Source organism: Panthera tigris, chromosome B3 (assembly GCF_018350195.1).
Source record: "Panthera tigris isolate Pti1 chromosome B3, P.tigris_Pti1_mat1.1, whole genome shotgun sequence".
In the NCBI taxonomy this organism is placed as follows: Eukaryota; Metazoa; Chordata; class Mammalia; order Carnivora; family Felidae; genus Panthera; species Panthera tigris.
This window is the reverse complement of record NC_056665.1, coordinates 129,112,349-129,133,643: the sequence shown is the minus strand read 5'-3', so window position 1 is coordinate 129,133,643 and position 21,295 is coordinate 129,112,349. Positions and strand designations below refer to the sequence as shown.

At 36.0% G+C, this 21,295-nt stretch overlaps 1 long non-coding RNA gene across 1 annotated transcript in view; it reads right to left on the bottom strand.

Annotated features, from left to right (window-relative positions):
• The window catches only part of LOC122239293, a 132,946-nt gene that overhangs the window by 30,050 nt on the left and 81,601 nt on the right, over positions 1–21,295 (bottom strand). Inside the window, exon 2 of the long non-coding RNA XR_006218250.1 lies at positions 14,205–14,316. This is a non-coding gene — a long non-coding RNA (uncharacterized LOC122239293). The remainder of the gene's footprint in view (positions 1–14,204; positions 14,317–21,295) is intronic.

Below are 21,295 nucleotides of genomic sequence, written 5' to 3'. Positions count from 1 at the left end.
TCTGATGTGAAGTACTTCACCAATATCATTTTAAAAATGCTCACATCTCAACTAGATTTAGTATGAGATACCACTGAGTGAACAATTATGAGTAAACAATTGTTACCATCCCCAGCTGCTTGAGCTAACACATTGAATTCAAAAGCTCTGAAAATTTCACCCATTTCAGTGGATTCAGGCATAATTCAGATATAAAATTCTGTTCTTTGTCAATCAAACATCCTCAACCTATTCCCAAATCTAATAGCAAATTTTTCTTACAAAACAGTAAAGTTCTGAAATTATCTTTTTGAGTCAGTTTCTTCTCTAGTATGAGGCAAGTCTATTGATATCTAACCAGTTACCCTCTACTACAACTGGAGGGCTTGTTCATGGATCCTAAATGGGATTTACATCAGTATAGCTTTTATAGGGTAACTGCCTCTTGAAAACAAGTTATACCATTTCACCAAAGATGAACTAACAGTTCATTAAATCTATTATCTGCTTTCTGACTACAGTGCTAAATAAATTTTCCTATCCCTCTTGCATACACATGTGACATGGTACTAATTTTCCTCAGTAATATGTGAGTAGAATCAATGTGTTGACTCTTGTATGCTTTATCTACTCCCTCATTTCCATGTCTCACTGCCAGCTGGATGTCAATGCCTAGGATAAACTCAAGAGACATGCTTTGTAACGAAAACCTAAAACATGTGGCAAAGTCTTAGCATACAGGAAACAAGAAATAATAAAACTGTTATCAGAGGCTGAGGAGATGATGATCTATATTACGTAATGGCAAACATTTGGTAAAACTCTTGCTTTCAATTTCCTGGGGGAAAGATCACATGTCTACTGAACTGACAGCTGTGGGGAAGAGATTGAGAAGAATCAAAGTATTGGTGTCTATTGGCTACTATTGTATCTTTTGGTCAAAGTATTATAAGAAAGAAACATATTCAGGAGGGAATTGGCCAGTTTGTAAGCATGGATAGGAAAGAGAGAGTGTTGGGAAATTCAGAGCCTTAAAGGTTGTAAAACCTGTTGTCTGATCTTCAAACAGGGGTATTATGATGAAAAAACCTTGAGCAAAAAAATGACACTAAAATGCAACCATGCATAGGAAACATCTTTTCTATCAATGATGAAGTAACAGAGCCCCAATTTATTGTTTTTCCTTTAACAACTAGAAAACTGAAGATAGTATAAGGAAGGATGGATGGAAGGAAGGAAGGAAGGAAGGAAGGAAGGAAGGAAAAAAGAGAGACAAAAAGAGGAAGGAAGAAAGAAAGAGAGAAAGAAATGAAGAGAAAAGATTATATAACCCTCTCAATAGACACAGAAATTTTTTTCTTACAAAACTCAACATATATTCATGGAAAAAAAAAAAAAACCAACTAACCAATCTAGAAATAAAGGCATGCTCCCCAAAATAATGCAGGACATTAAAAAAAAACACAAAAGTGGGGTGCCCGGGTGGCTCAGTCAGTTAAGCATCCAAATTCAGCTCAGGTCATAACCTCACGGTTTGTGGGTTCGAGCCCCACGTTGGGCTCTGTACTGACAACTCAGAACCTGCAGTCTGCTTCACATTCTGTGTTTCCTTCTCTCTATGCCCCTCGCCTGCTTGCACTCTGCCTGTCTCTCTCTCTCTCAACAATAAATAAACATTAAAAAAATTTTTAAAAACCCACAAAACTAACAGTATACTTCAGAATAAAAGACCAAATGCTTTCTTTCTTCTAATAATCAGTATCGAAGCAAGGATGTATATGCCTTCACCATTTCCATTCAACATTTACGAAAAGAAAAGGAGAAAAGAAAAAAGAAAAGAGAAGAAAAGAAAAGAAAAACAAAATGAAAACCTTAGAGACTGGAAAGGAAAAAGTAGAAAAAAAAAGCCTTTATTTGCATATGATGTGGTTTTCTACATATCTAATATCAAAGATACAGGAACTAATTAATGGGTTTATGAAAGTCACAGAATACAATCACAATAAAAATCAATTATATATCTGTGTACTAGCAATTAAAACTTAGAATATGAAATAAAAACAATACCACTTATAATAGCATCAAAATATGAAATATTGGGAGACAAACTTAATTACACAAAAGCAAAACCTGTGAACTGAAAGCTCTGAAACAATGCTTAAGGGAGACCAAAAGAAGTGGAAATATATACCATATTCATGGATTGAAAAACAACGTACCATTACGATGTTCATTCTCAGAACACTGATCTATTACTCAGGGAAATCCTGATCAAAATCCCATCTGGATTTTTTTGTGTGTTGTTTTTGTTTTTATTTTTGGTAAAACTTTTGATGTGTTTATTTTAAAATTTATAGAGAAATACAAATGTTCCAAATAGCAGAAACATTTTTTTAAATAAAAACAAAATTGGAGTACTTACTATACGTTATTTGAAGACTTACTACAGTCATAGGAAACAAGACAGTGTGGCATTTACATATAGATAGATATTGAACAGAATAAAGATAGAGAGATGAACAAATAGTCTATTCTCTATTGATATCTCAAAATGTTTCCAAGGTTATTCAAGGGAGAAAGAATATCCATCTTGTTAAAGCAGTGAAGTTAACAGTTGATATCCACATGCAGAATAATGGTTCTACCCTTCCCCCTCAAATACACAATAAGTTGATTCAAAGTAGACCATTGACTTAAATGTAAAAGCTAAAACAATTAAATTGCTAGGAACAATCATATGAGAAAATCTTTGCAATCTTGGGGAGGGCAATGATATATTTGATAGAACACAAACAGCATAAACCATAAAATACTGGAGTTATCTAAATCAAAAACTTCTGCTCAATAAAGGATTCTTTTATGGAAATTTAAAAACAAGTTACTGGCTGGGAGAAAATATTTGCAATATAAAATTTGACAAAGGACTTTTTTTTTTCAAACTGTACACGCAGAACTCTATAACTCAATAGGACAAAGCAGGAGTACAAAATATTTGAAGAGACATTTTATAGAGGAAGATAAAAGAAGATATATAAGCACATAAAAAGATGTACAGCATAATCATCACTAACAGAAATAAACATCACAATAAAATCACTACACACATTCCAGAATACCTAAAATTAAAAAGACTGACGATATCACATTGCTGGTGGGAATGTTAAACCACACAGTCATGTTAGCAGTTTCTTGTAAAGTCAAGAAAGTTCCAATTAGCATATGTATCTCTACCATATTTATCAGAAAAAAAGAAAATGTGTTCCTATTAAAATCTGCATGGTCATAGAGCATGACAGCCAAAAACTGGAGACAATGCAAATGTCCACCAAGAGAATAATGGAGAAACAAATTTTGGTATATCTATATAATGGGATACCACTCAGCAGATATACAATGAGCTACTGATACACACATAATTAAGGATGCATCTCAAAATCATTAGGCTGAGTAAAATAAGACAGATACAAAATAGTGCATAGTGTAAGATTCCTTTTATAAGAAATTCTAGACAAAATAATCTCTAATAATAGAAAGCAGATCAGCAGTTGCTTCAGCTGGGCATGAAGCAGAGTTTGACTGCAAATTTGCAAGGAGGGAACTTTTTGATGTGTCAGAAATATTTTATGTTACAATTGTGGCATTGGTTACTTTGCAAATATCATCAAATTGTACATAAAATTGGTAAATTCAAATGTATGTAAATTATAGCTAGAGAGATGATTGGAAATGCAGCTTTGCAGCAGAAATGATTAAGTGTGTAGTCTAAAGGATCCTGGTAGCTTCGATGTAGCCACAATTAATTTAAAAGTTAGGGCATGGACGTGAAGAAACAAATAAAGCAGATCTGAGACTATATGCAATAATTTAAGTATGATTATTAATGTACATAACAAATTAAATAGATTGGAAGGCTACAAATGTTCTGAAGGAGTAATTCTACCAAATAAACCATGGGGCAGACTGAAAATTATGTAACTTTTTATGACTTACAGTAAACTTTGGTCTTCTAAAATTCCATGTATTTAAACCTGGCTTTAAAAACAGTACAATTTCTTAAGAGAGCATTATTCCAACTTCAGACATTGCTGTACAGCATGATGGATAAGATAAGGCTTCTAGAGGATAGTGTCAGGGCCACAAAGATTATTTCTCCTCTTCCAGAGAGATACCTTCATAGTATATCAGCAGTGGGATTTTAGAATTGTTACAGAAGAATAATGCAAGTGTCCTATTCATTTTCTCTGGATATACTCTATATATAGTTCTGTAGGTGGAAGGGGGAAGTTGGTGTTTTCAGTGTATGGACAGCCAGACCACAGGGAATCCTCATCAGAACAAATGGAGAGAATTGTTCAAGTTCAGGAGATTCTGGACGGTGAGTAGATAACAGTGATTAGATTAGATCTTAGGTTTTCTCCCTTGGGATGGAATTAGTGTAAGCAAAAGACTAAAATACATTTACATTGTGCAAGGCATTAAATTCAGAACTGGGGAACTGGGTGAACTCCCAGTCACTTCCTGGTTTCTGTGTTTCATCCCATTCATTCCAGCATCCCCTCTCCATTGCATTCCTACTTGGCCCAGGCTCTGTGCTGCACACTGGGGAGACAGCAATGAAGAGGAAACAATCCTGCTCTCCAGCAACTCCCATTCTAAGAGGATAGGTTTGTGAGCTAGTATTTGCATTAGGGGACATTTGCTTTGAACGACATGCATATGTGTTGATGGTTTGAGAAGTGAGCTCTGAGGTGAGGCAGTCTTCCCCAAATGGAGAAACCAGAGTGTGGGTTTAGAGAATACATAAAGACCATGGAAGTGAAAGAACCTTGGTCCATTTAATAGGTTCCTCAGGAGCCTTCACGTGGATTTTTATCCTAGTAGTACATCCATGCATTGTTCTTTCATTTATTCATCCAGCAAACTCAAACCTTCTTTGTGGGCTGCTTACCATGTTAGGTATCATATTCGTTTTCTACTACCGCTGTAACAAATTGCCACAAACTTAGTGGCTTAAAACAACCCAAATTCATTATTTAAAAGTTTGTAGGTCAGAAGTATGGCATGGTCTTACTGGACTAAAATCAATGTTTAAAATGGTCTTCCTTTTTGGAGGCTTTACAGGATCAAATACATTTTATTGCATCTTCTAGTTTCCAGAGACTGCCCTCATCGCCTGGCTTGTGATGTCCTTCCTCCGTCTCCAAAGCCAGCAATGGCAGCTCAAGTTCTCACGGCACATCACTCTGACTTCTGCTTTCCTTTTCCACTTTTAGGGGCCATGTGATCACATCAGGCTTACCTAGAAAATCCAAGATAATCTCTCTATTTTAAAGTCCTAATTTAATCTCATCTGCAGAGACCCATGTAAGGTAACATATTCACAGACTCTGGGGATTAGAGCTTGGACAGCTTTGGGGGCCATTATTCTGCCTAGCACAGACACAGATCTGCAGTGTTCATCTTTACCCCTGATGGCTGCAATAGTGTCTGAGTCTGGCTGTCTCCCCAAATTCCAATTGGCAGTTTCACCACCAGATCAGCAAATAGTTTAAATATTGCACCGTCTCTCTTCCACTTCTTGAGCAAGAAGCTGTTTTGAGAAGTTAATCTCTTTCATAATTCTCATTTTAAAGATGAGGCGACTGATATTCTGGGAGGTTAATTAACATACCCAAGGTCACAGGTGACAAGAGAAGACTATTGTTAAAATTCAAAGCTCCTGGCTGCGGGTCTATTCGTTTCCTAGAGCAAGATTCTGTCAGATCTCACATATAAATTGAGTTCATTTTAATTTTGAAAAAAAAAAATAGCCCATTATTTAACAAGAGACTAATTTAAGGAAACTTCTATAGAAACCCAGGCACTATTTCTCTTATTTCACTAGTGGAGCACCTTCAAACATTCAGTGCAAAGATTGCATTGAACAAGAAACCCTGCTATTCGACTCAATGACAGAGGACTATCACTCACTTCCAAATGACTGATACGTGGTGATGCATCTGTTCACCCCGGAAAATCTCTTCCGTGCATGTCTCTAAATCTTCTCTATTCTAAATAAATTGCCTGAAGATGAGTTTATTATCATTTTGCTGCATGTTCCGAGTAGCATTCAAACAGCTCAGTGAAAGGACTTATTTTATCACTGTTAAAGGTGCCCTCCCCCACTATTAATTATTTTTCTATTTGTAGGGTGTCAGTACAGAACTCAATTTCTTCAGGACTATTACTTATGGTAGAAACCAAATAAGATTGATTTATTGAACTGGTTCCAGAGTAGCTATGCATATAGAGCACCTTCCAAATAGAACACGATCCATATAGCCTAAATGCACACTTACAGATCATATCCCTAAGGAGGCGGCATGGCCTGGTTCATCGGACAAAGAGGCAGGGTCAGTCACGCAGCTAATAAGTAGCAGAGCCCAGAACTGAACCCAAAGCTCGTGTCATTTCAATTACATCATGCTGCCTTCTAACACATAACAAACTTTGGCAAATATTAGGAAGAAAACTTGCTGATGTTTCAAGCCACTGCAAAATGTACCCGCGCCTAACTGCTTTAACTCCACGGTGGTAAAACGTGGAAAAACCAATTTCAGTCTGACACAAGGAAGTTAAAGTTGCGATTTATGAGGCAGATATTTCAGAAAGGCCCAAACGTTTTCATCCACGTTAAAGAAACTCTGGAAAAGACACATGTTCTGAGTATCCTAGTCCTAAGTGCTTAATGCTAAAGTCAGTCAGGCAACACAGATGCAAGGAGCTTTAAAAGCTTTTGGAGTCTAAGGTTGTAACCTTTGGGTATGATGGTGAGGCTGTCAGTCCACCGAAAACCAGCACTTTCCCTCCACGGTCTGTCTTGCCCTTCCTTGCACCTTGAGTGCCTACTCTGAGTTCCTCTGGCCGTTACATAAAGCTTTTTAGGAAACATCACTGCAGACAGATGTTTAACCCCCGGCTCTGCGGGGACTACACGGCGAGATGCTAGGTCTGTTGATTAATTTTACATGTACGTGCACGCTAATGTAGTCTGACACCGAGGCCCTGGTAGCCATCCGGTCTTGTTAAGTAAACAAAGTAGTTCAGGCAAGATCGGCGCTGAAAGTTGTCTGTGCGCGGGATGCTTTTCCTTCTCAGGGAAGGAGACGTCGTTCTTTTTCCTCGGCAGCCATCAGAGGTGACCTGGTCAATGATTATCCTAAGTCTGCTTAGTTTCGCTCATGATATGCCACCCCATCTTTAACAACTCACGTGTGATAAGAAAGACCTAAAAACAAATGGAAATGTAAGCTCCGTGATACTAAGATGATAGAGGAGCTTTTAATACTATGATTACAATTGGTGACAATTATTGCTCAGACAGAAATTAAGCTGCATGGTCTACGTCTGTCGGTCTTTGACTGTGTTTTGTGAAAGTCACCAATTTGCAAAAGTTAAATGTGGGATTATTTTTAAAAATCGTGTGATGATTTTGAGAAAAACTGGTGAATGATATTTCCACTTGTAAATATCAGTATTATAGATTGTCCTTCTGAGTTTGTAGATAAACCATTTCAGATTATTTCCCCTGTTAAAAACAAGAAGAGCTAGCGGAAAGCCAGGAGATTATTTATTTATTTATTTATTTCAAAATTTGTTTGAAGGCATTGGAGAAAAATCAAGGCAGCCAGGCCTTAAGATACGAGCTTTGGAGAAATGAGTTGTGCTCATAAAACTCCAACCATCAGCAAAACTTTATCCTTAGAGGCATGTGCTAAGTCACAAGTGAAAGTCTAGAGGCTGAGAGCTGAGCTGGTGCTAGAGGGAAAAAAGCTTAGAAATCAAGGAAGGATGGGGCGCCTGGGTGGCTTGGTCGGTTGAGTGTCCGACTTCAGCTCAGGTCATGATCTCACAGTCCGTGAGTTCGAGCCCCGCGTCGGGCTCTGTGCTGACAGCTCAGAGCCTGGAGCCTGTTTCAGATTCTGTGTCTCTGTCTCTCTGTGACCCTCCCCCGTTCATGCTCTGTCTCTCTCTGTCTCAAAAATAAATAAAAACGTTTAAAAAAATTTTTAAATAAAAAAAAAAGAAATAAAGGAAGGAAAAATCCTGGTAAACACCACCAGCTCAGTAGAGATGCCTGAAGCCTTATACCTAAAGAGAGAGAGAGAGAGAGAGAACCCAGACTCCATGAACACTGATGGCCTCCAACAAACCAGATTGGATTCAAGTGATCCATTCCTACCATAGCTGCTTTCTAGAAGCAAAAGTCAATACTATTACAGAGCCTAACAAAACGCCTTGAATTCTATAGGTAAATAATGAAAATTAAATTTTTTCTTGTCGAGAATAATTATTTTCCAATAATAATAAGGTTAATGAAAACAATTATCTTGTTTTTGGAGACCCTGACACATGTCCAGGCTTTGGGATCTTAGTTTTATGTAAGCTATCTCTAATTCTTATACCACATTTTCAAGTGAAGAATTATTTTTGTCTGATTACAAGACTTGTGCACAGATGTTATGTGACTTACAAAATCCACACAGCTATTATATGCCGAGTTAAGACTTAAATTCTGAACTGTTTAGTTTCAACAAAAACCTTTCTGGGTTCAAGTGGGTGTGGATCTTCATGGAATGCATGAATAAGAGGTTATTTTCACAGAGAAAACAGAGAAGTCTGTCAGGAAATTTGGGTTTATTTTTGAAGAAAATTATCTCCTGTGAAAAGTAGTCATCTTAGATTTTTTCCCCGTTTGGAATTTGGAGGATTTTCTAAATTGTACGAGAATGTCTCTTAAAATACTCATCAAAAAGAAAAATAATAATGAAATAATTCAGGATAGATTTACTGTTTATTATTTACCAGGTGCTCTTCTATATTTTAGACCTATAGCAATGCACAAAATGGACAAAGTCCCTAGCCCGATGTAGATTAGATGCTATTAGAGTGGACAGTTACTAAATAAACAAATAAAAATAGAATTTAGGGAGTCACCAGTACTGAATTGATATCTATAGCCCAACTAATGTGACGGGTTGAAAGCCTGTTTAGACTAGGTTCAAAAAATTGATGAAAACTGTAAGAGACACAATGTAGAGACCAGGAAAATTATGGAATTCAGGAGCTATCTAGGAAGCCAATGTGTTGGAAAAAGTAGTGCTACATCCCCCTGAAATTCTGCTTTATTTTGGAGATCTTAATAATATGATGCAATGGCTTCTTCGTGATTCTAGGCAGTAGGGTAGAATGGGGATTATGGCAAAATAAGAACTATACATTTCCTAGTCAATGAATGAAATAAAGTAGGGGCAATAAACAGGCACTGGTACCAATATTCTTTCATCCATATAATGTTTTTGTGAAACAACCAAAATTTTAACTTTTTACCCAGTTGTGTAGGTATCTATGCCAAAAGCATGAGAGCCACAAAGTCTTAACTGAGGTCATTGCCTCATTAAACTGGAATCTATCTGCAATAGTACCTCCTAGATCACAAATCATGTTAAAAACTGAAGAAAAATGATGTATAGTAAAACCTTGGTTTGCAAGCATAATTCGTTCTGGAAACATGCTTGTAATCCACAGTACTTGCAAATCAAAGTGAATTTCCCCATGAGAAATAATGGAAACTCAGATGATTCATTCCACAACCAAAAAATATTCACAAAAAATAATTACAATACTGTAATATAATACAAAATAATAAAGGAAATACAGGATTTAAAGAAAAATAAATTAACCTGTACTTACCTTTGAAAACCTTTGTGGCTGGTGTGAAGGAGACAAGAGACAGGAGGGTTATTGGTGTAGGACGCCTTTCACTAACGGATCATTGCTATCTATTGCCTCATTACGGTCTTTTTCTTTTCGTGCAACTTTAACATGGAACTTATCCAATGACATTCCTTTTGAGGATTTCATGAAAACGTGGCACTGCATTGTCATTAAACAGACTCATCACTTACACTGCTACAGCCTTATTCGGGTGGTGCTTTTCTACAAAATTTTGCACTGTTTCCCACATTTTACACATCTCCCTAATCTCATTTGAAGGGAGGCATTCCTCTGCCTTTTTCTCTTCTTCCTCTGCAGACGTCGACTTCTTATAAAATCTTGCCATTTTGGCCACTTGCATACCTCACTTGTACTTCCTGATGATTTCTTTCTTAACTTCCACTATAATCATCTCCTTCTCCTTACCGCCTTTCTTTTCAACCTTTTTCTGCATCGGGCTCATTGGGTACACTCACACGGATGTTGACTACAGTACGGTATTAATAAACTCTTGTTCATATACTGAATTTAATGTAACTGGCAATAAGGCAGCAGAGGAAAGGGTCTCTATCCGCAGGCAGCCTGACCTAGAATGAAGCAGAGCATTCCTAAGCTCACTCTTGTATGGAAAAGCAAAGGTGCTTTGAAGCGACAAAAAATACACTAGTGCCAGTTATGGGAACCTTCCACTGTTCTGAAAAATCACAGATTTTTGCCAAACACCGAGGCCTGAGACCGAGCATCTGAGCATGGGAGACAATCACCTACAATCCCACAGCAACAGAGAGAGAGAGAGAAAGAGAGAGAGAGAGAGAGAGAACCATTGGCTCAGTTGTGATCATGTGACCTTCGGTGTTACGTACTACTTGTTTTGCAAGGCATCACTCATTTGTCAAGTTAAAATTTATTAGAAATATTTGCCCATCTTGTGGACCACGCACAGAACAAGTTACTCACAAGCCAAGGTTTTACTGTACATGGATTTAGATTTAACACAGCATGACAGGCAGTCATGAAAATCTCCAGAGTTTGATGCTAGAACAGCCATTTGAGGATCCTTCTGAAAGAGATGTATTTACCCCAAACTGTATGTTTTCTAAACTGAGACCTGCTTTGCTAACCGACACAGTTGTCTGAATGGTCCCAATTACCATCTGAATTCCAGTTCCATAAATTCAACAGATATTTCTTCCACTTCCCAGGCTGGAATTTTATAGTGATGACAACTTCACTTTATCTTGAATTTGAGTGCAAACCATTCAAATTAATTGGATAGTTAAGCACATACAGACGCCATTTCACTAAAGAGAATATAGTTACCAAGTATGAAAGGATTGCAGCTGTAAAACCCTTTTCTGCATGGACTACGATGGCCTACGCCCACTTCCCTTAGCATACAATCATTTGAAACATTTCCCCACATGGGATTCAAGAACTTAAATCTTTGAAAGTTGTCATAGCAAAAGGGGGAGTAGAATATGGCTGGAAGACATTACTGGTGCCTTCCATTGCGCATTCATGGGTGAAATAAAATGATTTTAATTTACCTTAACTCTAAAGTGCTATCAATTGCATAGCTAATTTACCGAGAGAAAAATTTCAACAGTTGTAACTTGAAGTTACTCAATAAATATTTAACAGAATACTTGTCTCAAAAATAATCAAAATATCAAATATCAAAACATTACTTAAGTGGTGTTCTGCTAATGGTAATGACAAAACCGGGCTTTGAGGAATTTCTTTCCTAGTCAATATTATTGATCCATAGCCTGAAACAGTGGTTCCAGAGCAGTGATGATTTTACCAGTCAAGTTTAATGTAAGATGCTTGTTTCTCTAGAATGATGGGAGAGTGTACTGGTCGTTTGGTACAAGAGATGTTTTTCAGATAACCCGAATATATCCATATGCCTTTTAATTTCTGTTGGAAGGTTTTTCTAAAATACATTTCACACACTTACAACTGCTTAAATGAGGGTCCTAAACCATAATTTAATTTGTACTTGATTTTTATTTTCAAGGCAATAATTAGGAAAAATATTTTTTAAAGGTTTTTCAGTTGTTTTGTGTCTACACTACTAAATGGTCACACACACACACACACACACACACACACACACACACTTTAAATAAATATGTTTAAAATGTTACTTCCCAGTATCAAGTTACCCACTTTAAATTCTCTATAGTCTCAAGGAATCAGAAACTATAGCACCTCTTTCTGCTCAGTATGTAATATCTCAGGATGTCATCAGAATTATTTCTAAACCACTTAACTAAGATATTATGTGAGAATTGTTATAGGCAGTTTTTTTTAAACAATTATGTGTTGCTCTAGTTAAAGTCAGTTTATTGAACATAGCTTAGAAAGTTAGAATTTTGTTATCAAAATTTAGTAACTTTGTATTAAAATTGCTTACGTTAAATCAAAATATATTTAAAAATCCATTTGTGTGAAATCCATTTTTTATTCCATTGCTCCTTTTAAAAATAATTAATCAAATAGCAATACTATGGACTAATTCGTGTTTCCCCAAATGCATATGTTGAAGTCGTAAGCTTGATGTGACTATATTTGGAGATAGGACCTCGAAAGAAGGAATTAAGGTTAACTGAGGTCATAAGTGTGGGACCCTAATCTGATGGGACTGATATCCTTATAAAAGGAAAGGACGATACACCAGTTCACTCTCTCTCTTCTGGAACACAGAGAGAAAAAGTCATGTGAAAATGTAGTAAGAAGGCAGAAAGAAAAGTCTCACCAGAAACGAACCCTCTTGGTGCCTTGATCTTGGACTTCCGTCCTCCAGAAATATGAGAAAATACATTTCTGGTGTAAGCCCTCCCTTTCTGTGGTATCTTGTTATGGAAATTCATGCTTACTAATACAATCAACAAGTAACTGTTTTTCCCAATTTCTGATTAACTTCTCTGTGATATCAGCAAACCAATGAGTTACAAATTAAGATAAAATCAATAGTGCCATTGAAAACAGTCAACAAAACCTTTAATGAGAGAATGTAAGAATTATTCTGGACTCTTTCTCTATAAATTATTTCCAATCATGGGACATTAAAATGTGTCTTTGCACCAATGGGTCTTGAGGTTCTACAGTAGAATAAAATCCACTGAATGATTTCTGTTTATTTTTTTTAAATACGGTTTGCTTTTGAACCACAGTTCTAGTTTGTGGTTGCAAAGAAAACTGTGGGCGGCATTTTGGGAAGAAGGCCCGATTGTTGCCAAAAGTAAGGGTCTCCATTGCTTTTGAGTTTTTCAGCTTGGACCTGAGTTCTGAACCTCTATTGGGAATTCCTTCAGTCCCTTCTACATGAAAGACTTCTTGTCCCTGCATGGACTGCTGCCACGCTCTATGGCAGGACTGAGAAAGACTTCATAAAATGGAGGAAACGAAAACAAAATATTGGTCTAAGATCTTTCTCAATTCATTTTTTCTTTCCATGTGAACGCAGAAAAGGATCAAACACATCAGTCATGATTATCTAAAGGATGCAGACACTGTACTAGGCACCAAGATGAAGACAAAAGAAAATGCCCAAAAGTTGCCCATGTGTTCATTGTGGCATTACAAAACAAATACTCCACTGATATTAGAGCCATAAATAGGCATTAGATGTCTTTTGAAAGAGTCATTTTTAGGTACAAGAAAACTGAAAAGCTAAAACTCAAATGCCTTATTCACATTTCTCCTTGTTCTCCTTGAATAGGGTCAGTATCAAGGGTGAGCTTCGGATACCAAGTTAGATTCTTCTAATGGAAGAATATGGAAACTTTAAGCTCTCTCAAATTTGTGTATCCTCAGAGACAAGCCAGGAGCTCCTGTAATACCCCTATTACTCACCTGGGTCCAATTTCCACCTTACTCTCCCCATCCTGCCATCCATCACCTGCCCTTGCTCCTGCCTGCATCCTTGTCTCAAAAACTATTTCAGCCTTCCACTTGCAGACCCCTCTCTTTAATTTCTTAATCAGCCCTTATTATTTGTCAGTACTTTTCATGGTAAATATGGAAAGCAATATGAGGTGGTTAATTGATTATAAAGTAAAAACATGCTAAGTGAAGTAAGTCAGTCAGAGACAGATATTATGTTTTCACTTGTATGTGGAACTTGAGAAACTTAGCAGAAGGTCATGGGGGAAGAGAAGGGGAAACATAGTTACAAACAGAGAGAGGGAGGAAAACCATAAGAGACTCTTAAATACAGAGAACAGACTGTATTTAAGGTTGATGGGAGGAGGGGCGGGGGAAAGGGGAAAACGGTTGATGGACTTTGAGGAGGGCACTTGTTGGGATGAGCACTGGGTGTTGTATGGAAGCAATGAACCATGGGAATCTACCCTCAAGAGCACACAGTATACACTGTGTGTTAGCCAAATTGACAATAAATTATATTTAAAAATCAACAAACAAACACACAAATACATAAAGTAAAAGCATGCATCACAGACCCATGTGATATTCCTGTTGCTGGCTTTCAGAAAGTGCTGTCCGTAGGAAATAGGACGTGACTCTGGTTTTTTGCCTCTCATCTGTGTTTCCATATGCTTCATTTTGTGTAGACTGGAAAAAATAACAACAGAAATATGGGATAAGGTGTTGTTGTTTTTAATTTTAAAGGGAAAGGACTCATTTGGGAAATACTTTTCCAAATACTTTTTTTTGTTTTATTGAGATATAATTGACATATAGCACTGTATAACTTCAAGGGGTATACAGAATGACTTGATATACATACACTATGAAAGGGTTACCACAGTAAGATTGATCAATGTTAACAATTTTTTTTTTAAAAAACATACATGTTACAGAGAAACTGAACTACAATAGGTGTTTATCTAGTTTTCTAAGGAGTAATGCTACTTATTGAAAGTTGCATTACAGAAAACATATCTGTGTAGTTTGAAGACAGTATTATGAGAGCCTGGGAGAAAACAAAAACTATTTTTAGTAGTTTAGACATGAAGCAAATAGTTATCATGGGATTGTACCTATGACAAGTTGGGGGGGTGGTGAATTAAACAAGCCCCCTCCCTTAATGGGAAACTCGGCCTGATCACTTGTGTCATGGCAGGTAGGTGATGGGGATAGATGTGGTTGTTGGTATGTATCATAGTCTTTAAAACAACAGTCTTCAAGAATATTAAATATTATGTACTTTAACCTAGGAATTTTCCTCTTAGAAATTTATTCTAAGGAAATTCCTATACAACATCCAACCCAAGGAAACAACCAGATAAAAATAACAAAGTTTTATAGCCACATTTATCAAAAGGGTGGTAGTTCACATTAACAATTTATTGCTAAGTAGGCCCTCACTAGAGATTAGTGGGGTGGTTATTTTGCTAGAGCATTATCCATGATCCAATCTAGAGGAGGAACAGAGAAACATTTCCCTAATCCTTCTGTCTACAGCCTTCCTGCCTCACTTATGGGGCCAAAGAAAAAAGCTAAAAAAACCCAATTATTAATATCATATCCCACCCCTTCCACCAAGAACTAACTAACCTTACTTCTAATTAGCATGCAGTGTGTTCTCTTTTGTTTCTGGCTTCTTTCGTTCAACGTTAAGTTTGTGAGATTAATTCTATACATTCTGTGGATACTCATATTACCCGTGTTATCATTCTGTATCATGGCTAAGCTTTCATCCTTATTGCTGAATAGTATTCTGTTGTATGAATTAAAAAAATCAGTTCTACTCTCGGTGGGCATGTGGTTTGATTCTAGTTTGAAGCTATTAAGAAGAATTGTCTTATGGACATTCTAGCTCACCCTGTTTTATGACTATATGTCACATTTCTTTTGCATATGTACCAAAAACTAGAACTGCAGGATCATAGAGTATGAAATTGTTCAGTTTCGGTTATTATTCAGATATTATTAGACAGCTTTCCAAAGCAATTTTACTCCCATTGGCAATTATGAGAGTTGGAATTCGCTTCATAGCCTTGCCAATTGGATTTGTACTGTTTTTCTCATTTAGGTTTCCAATGGTTAGATGTGGAATCACATTTCCCCCAAAACTGATGCAGAGTGTGGCATCTTTCATATGTTTATTGGCCACTTGGCTTTGTTAAGTGCATGTTCAAGACATGTGTTTATTATTATTACTTTTCCCATTAGGTTGTCTGTCTTTTATATATGACAGACAACCTAATGGGAAAAGTAATATCTTTTATATATGACAGACAACCTATATATATATGGGAGCCATATATATGTATATATATATATATATATATATATATATATATATATATATGTATGGGAGCCTTGTATCGTCTTTTTTAACTGTATCCATGTCTTACATGAGTTCATTGTTAGATGCCTCTACCTACATATCTACCTCTATAACTATATATCTATATTGATTCCAACTCTTTTAATGGTACCTTTTGATGAACAACAGTTTTTAATTTTTAAAGTTCCTAATTAATTTTTAAGTTACAATGATCAATTTCACCTTTTGTGATTAATGTTTTCTGTTCCAGTCAGGAAATATTGAGACAAGTAACTTTGCCTAATCCAAGGTCACAAAAGTGTTTTTCTAAATTCTCCTCTAAATGTTTTATATTTTATTCTTTATGTTGAGACCAGTCATCGATCTGGAATTGATTTTGTGGACGGTATGAAATAGGTGTTCAGAATCATTTTTTTCTCAAGTGGATATTAATTTACTCAGCACCATGTGTGGCATAATTCATAATAATTGAGTACATTACATTATACTGAAGTGGAGACTTTGTTGTATTCAGGAAATGAAATATGTGTGGATCTGTTTCTGTATGCTTCAGTTGATCTTATTAGTCAATATATCTATCCTTCTGCAAATAGCACTCTGTTTTAATAACGATAGTTTTGTGGGGTGCCTGGGTGGCTCTGTTGGTTGAGCGTCCAACCCTTGATTTTGGCTCAGGTCATAATCTCATGGCTCAAGAGTTTGAACCTCCACATCAGGCTCCTCACTGACAACACAGAGCCTACTTGGGATTCTCTGCTCCTCCCTTATGCTCATGAGAGCACTCTAAATAAATAAATAAAGATTTTTTAAAAAAACAACCCAATCAAATAACCCAATGAAAAACATAACCATAGTTTTGTAATGGTGTATAGGAAAAACTCACTGTTTTTCTTTACACACCCACACAGAACACGTTCATGACCAGAGATAGGAATTTCTTCTCACTTTGCCTAATTTTTCAATTCCAGCTTGGTGTCCTACAATTCAATACAATTCTGACACTAATAAAACTTAGTGGAGACCCCACAGGTTAAGGGCTCAGTCACAAAACACTGTCTTCCACTTCAGATAGCTACTGCAAGTAGCGGGTCACCAGTTGCCCACAACTTCTGATCTACTTGGCTACAAATTGTTGGTTCCCACAAATCTCACCTTAGGTACAATAATTGGCTAGAGCAGCCCTCAGAACCCAGGAAAACAGTTTACTTTTTATTAAGGAATTATTATGAAAGATGTTTTAAAGGATACAAATGAACAGCATGATGCAGAGGTACACAGAGTGAGATCTAGAAGGGTCCAGAGCACAGGAACTTCTGTCCCTATAGAGTTGGAGTGTGTTACCTTCCTGGCATGTAGATGTGTTCATCAACCCAGAAGATCCCAGAATCCTGTACTATCTGGACACCTACCTTCCTGGCATGTGGATGTGTTCATCAACCCAGAAGATCCCAGAATCCTGTACTATCTGGATTTTTGTGAAGGCCTCATCATGTAGACATGATCAATTATTCACTCACTTTCCAGCCTCTTTCCTCTCTCCAGAAAATGCGGGTGGGGCTAAAAGTACCAAATTTCTAACTATACTTGATCTTGTTGGTGACCAACTAACATTCAAGAACCTACCAAGATTTGCCGTATTAGAACAAAGATGCTCCTATGTTTATGACTTAGAATCTCTGTGTAAGACACCAAGAGCAAAGACCAAATATTAGAACAAAAGATGATCCTAGCACCCTAGGAGGTGACAAGCGTTTTAGGAACTCTGTCAGGCACCAGAGTCAAAAGACCGATTATTACCAGAAACCAGAGATATAGAGATAGAAATAAAGATAGAAAAGACTTATTATATATAATTTATTATTTCATAAAGAGCTTTGAGTTCTGTTAGTATTGATCCTAGCACCCTAGGAGGTGACAAGCGTTTTAGGAACTCTGTCAGGCACCAGAGTCAAAAGACCGATTATTACCAGAAACCAGGGATATAGAGATAGAAATAAAGATAGAAAAGACTTATTATATATAATTTATTATTTCATAAAGAGCTTTGAGTTCTGTTAGTATTGATAGTTCAACTTTGCTCTTCCTTAATTTTGCCCGAATTATTCTTGGTTCTTTGTGTTTTTCTTCCTTCCTTCCTTAAATGATCAAGATTCCATTCAATATATACTTTATTTTTTTTTATTTTTGTTAAACTCCTTTCTTTAATTAGAGAGAGACAGAGACAGAGACAGATAGAGAGAGCTTGAGTTGGGGAGAGAGGCAGATGGGGAGAGAGAGAAAATCCCAAGCAGGCTCCATGCTCAGCACACAGACTCACCAAGGGGCTTGATCCCATAACCCTGGGATTATGACCTGAGTCCAAACCAAGATTGCTCAACTGTCTGAGCCACCCAGGTGCCTTAAAATATGGTTTAATTTAGAAGGAAATATCCTTACAATATTTCAGCTGAAAACCATGAAAATGGTGCATGCTTTCATTTATTGAAATTCTTTAATTCTCCTCGATGGTATTTTTACAGCTTTTTGTTTAGGGATTTTTCAGAACTTGTTTAAATTTATTGCTTGATACTGAACGATTTTCTATGGTGAATTATTCATTTTGTTGTCTAACTATTTGGTATTAGTATATAGAACTGTATTTGATTTTTTAAATTGATCTGTATCCAATAAACTTGCTAAAAATTCATTAAATTTTAATAGATTGTAGATGTCTCTGCATTATCTATCTGCATAATCATTTCATCTGTAAGTAGTGATGCTGTCATTGCTTTCACATCATGATATTATTTATTTCTTTTCCTTGACTTAAAGAAATATGGTATAGAATGGATATTATTTAACAATTTCTGGGGAAAAATTCAGTATTTCACCACTGTGCCTAATGTGCACATAATGTGCATAATGTGGGCTGTAAGATTTTGAAGCTATTCTTTTTCAGATTGAGGAAAATTTCTTCTATTTCTAGTTTTTTTTTTAATCATAAATGGGGGTTACACATTGTCAAATGCCTTTTGTACATGTATTAAAATTGCTTACTCTTTTTTCTCTTTTCTATGAATGTGGTGAATTTTACTAATTATTGTGTTAATTTTATTAATTAATATATTTTTCATATATAGCTACATCTTTGTATTTAAGTTTCTGAGAAAGATGGGTCAATACTTTTTTTCTTGAAAAATAATATTAGGAATCAAAATTAAATTAGTCTTATAAACAGATAATTATTCCCCTTTTTCTATTCTGGGAATTCTGGTATTGGAAAAATTTTCTAGAAAAGCCATATGGTCCTAAGTTTTTTACTGTGAAAGAACTCAATGGGCTCAATATTTTCACAAGCACTGAGGTAATCAAACATTGTATTTATTTTTATTTAAGCTTTGTATTTATATTTATTCCAGTGAATTTTTCTACTCCATTCAAATTATAAATTTTAGTATCAGAAAGTTGGTAATAATATACTATCATCCTTTGATATTGGAGTTATTTATGTTCATTTTCATGTCCAAAATTGCTAATCTATACCCTTTTTATTTTTTTTTGTTATGTTTTCTCTAGTGGTTTACTAATCTTATTGATATTAAAAAAAAAAACCAAAAAAACAAAAAACAGCTTTGGGGCACCTCCGTGGCTCAGTTGGTTAAGTGTCTGACTTTGGCTCAGGTCATGATCTCACAGCTGGTGAGTTCAAGCCCCCGTATTGGGGTCTGTGCTGACAGCTCAGAGCCTGGAGCCTGCCTCGGATTCTGTGTCTTCCTTGCTCTCTGCCCCTTCCCCACTTGCACTCTGTCTCTGTCTCTCTAAAATAAGTAAACAGTAAATTTTTTTAAACAAACTTTTAGTTTTGTCTACATTATCCACTTATGTTTGTATTATATTTTGTTTATTCCTTCTCTTATCATTGGCATTTATTTTTTTGTACACTCTTTGGATTTGATTTGACTTTCTTCTCAACTTTTGTGAGAAGGCTTAAACCAGTTTCAATCTTTACATATTTTCTAATACATAAAATTAGGCCTATAAATTTCTCTTCAAACACTATCTTAGCTGTAGTCCACATTAAAAAAAAAGTATAGCTTCATTAACTTTCCATTGAAAATATTTTCCAATTTGCATTCTGAGTTCTTTGACCCTGAAATAGTAAGAACTGTCTTCACTAATACTTTGGAGTTTGGGATTTTCTAGTTATCGTCTTCGTTTTTAATAAAACGTTAATCAAACAAATTCTAGCTTAATCCCTTTGTGGTTAGAGAATATAATCTGAATAATGTCATTCTTACAAAATTTGTTGAGCTTATCTTTATGGCTCCTCCATATCCTTCCTACAGAGAACTGTTCATACATTTTTATCTTGGGACCAAAAAACTGCCATTTTGTACTACAAAGGAGGAGAAAGGGTAATGAAATGGCGAAATCCTAACTGGTCCACTTATTCCTGATAGAGTTCTTTAATTAATTATACTCATAATTGCCCTGTGTCCCATGCCTGTCCTTTAGTACAATTAGCTCAGATTCCGGTGCCTCCAGGGTTCCCTCGGTGAAGACTGTTCTTACCTCTGGTGTTTTGGATTGTGAATTTCTCTATTAATATCAACCCATCTGCTTGAAATTTTCCAGATTTCCTCAAATATTCTGGTCCACTGACTTCTTGTTTTCCTGCAGTTAGCTTCCTAATTTCTTTTATAACTTTCTATAATCCCAAAGGAAGTTTGGGAACAAAAGGCAGTAAAACTGAATGCTCAGTCTTCCATCTTGAATAAGCTTGTAGATCATTTTTAGCAGTATCTTCTGTGATCCATATTTAACTTCCCTTTTGAGAAACAGGGCTATAAAAACGAGCATTAAATATTAAAATTGGCCATTGAGATATGCATATTATTTTATAATTGGAAAAGATATTAAAGATTGTTTCCTATTCTTTACTAAAACCAACCAATTATTAGCTCAATTCAACCTGTAGTCTAATAGGGGAAAAATATATATTATTTTTGTAAAAATGAATTTTCTGGTCACTTGTCAGTACCAAGATGACTTTCAGTACCACACAGCCAGACCAAAGAAGCTAGGTCATCTAGCATGCCATCCAAGAATTGTTATCAAAGGGTGGTTTATGGTCAACAAATTGGGGTAGTTCTCTATTATAACTGGATCCATTTATACTTGAGGCAATCAGCTGGCATGTGAAATACACGAATCTGTTCAACCTCAGCTATTTAGACATTTTCCCGAAATCTCCCATGGAACCATCTAAGTCTCTTAAAATTATTGAGAAATTAATTATTCCTTTAATATATAATCCAA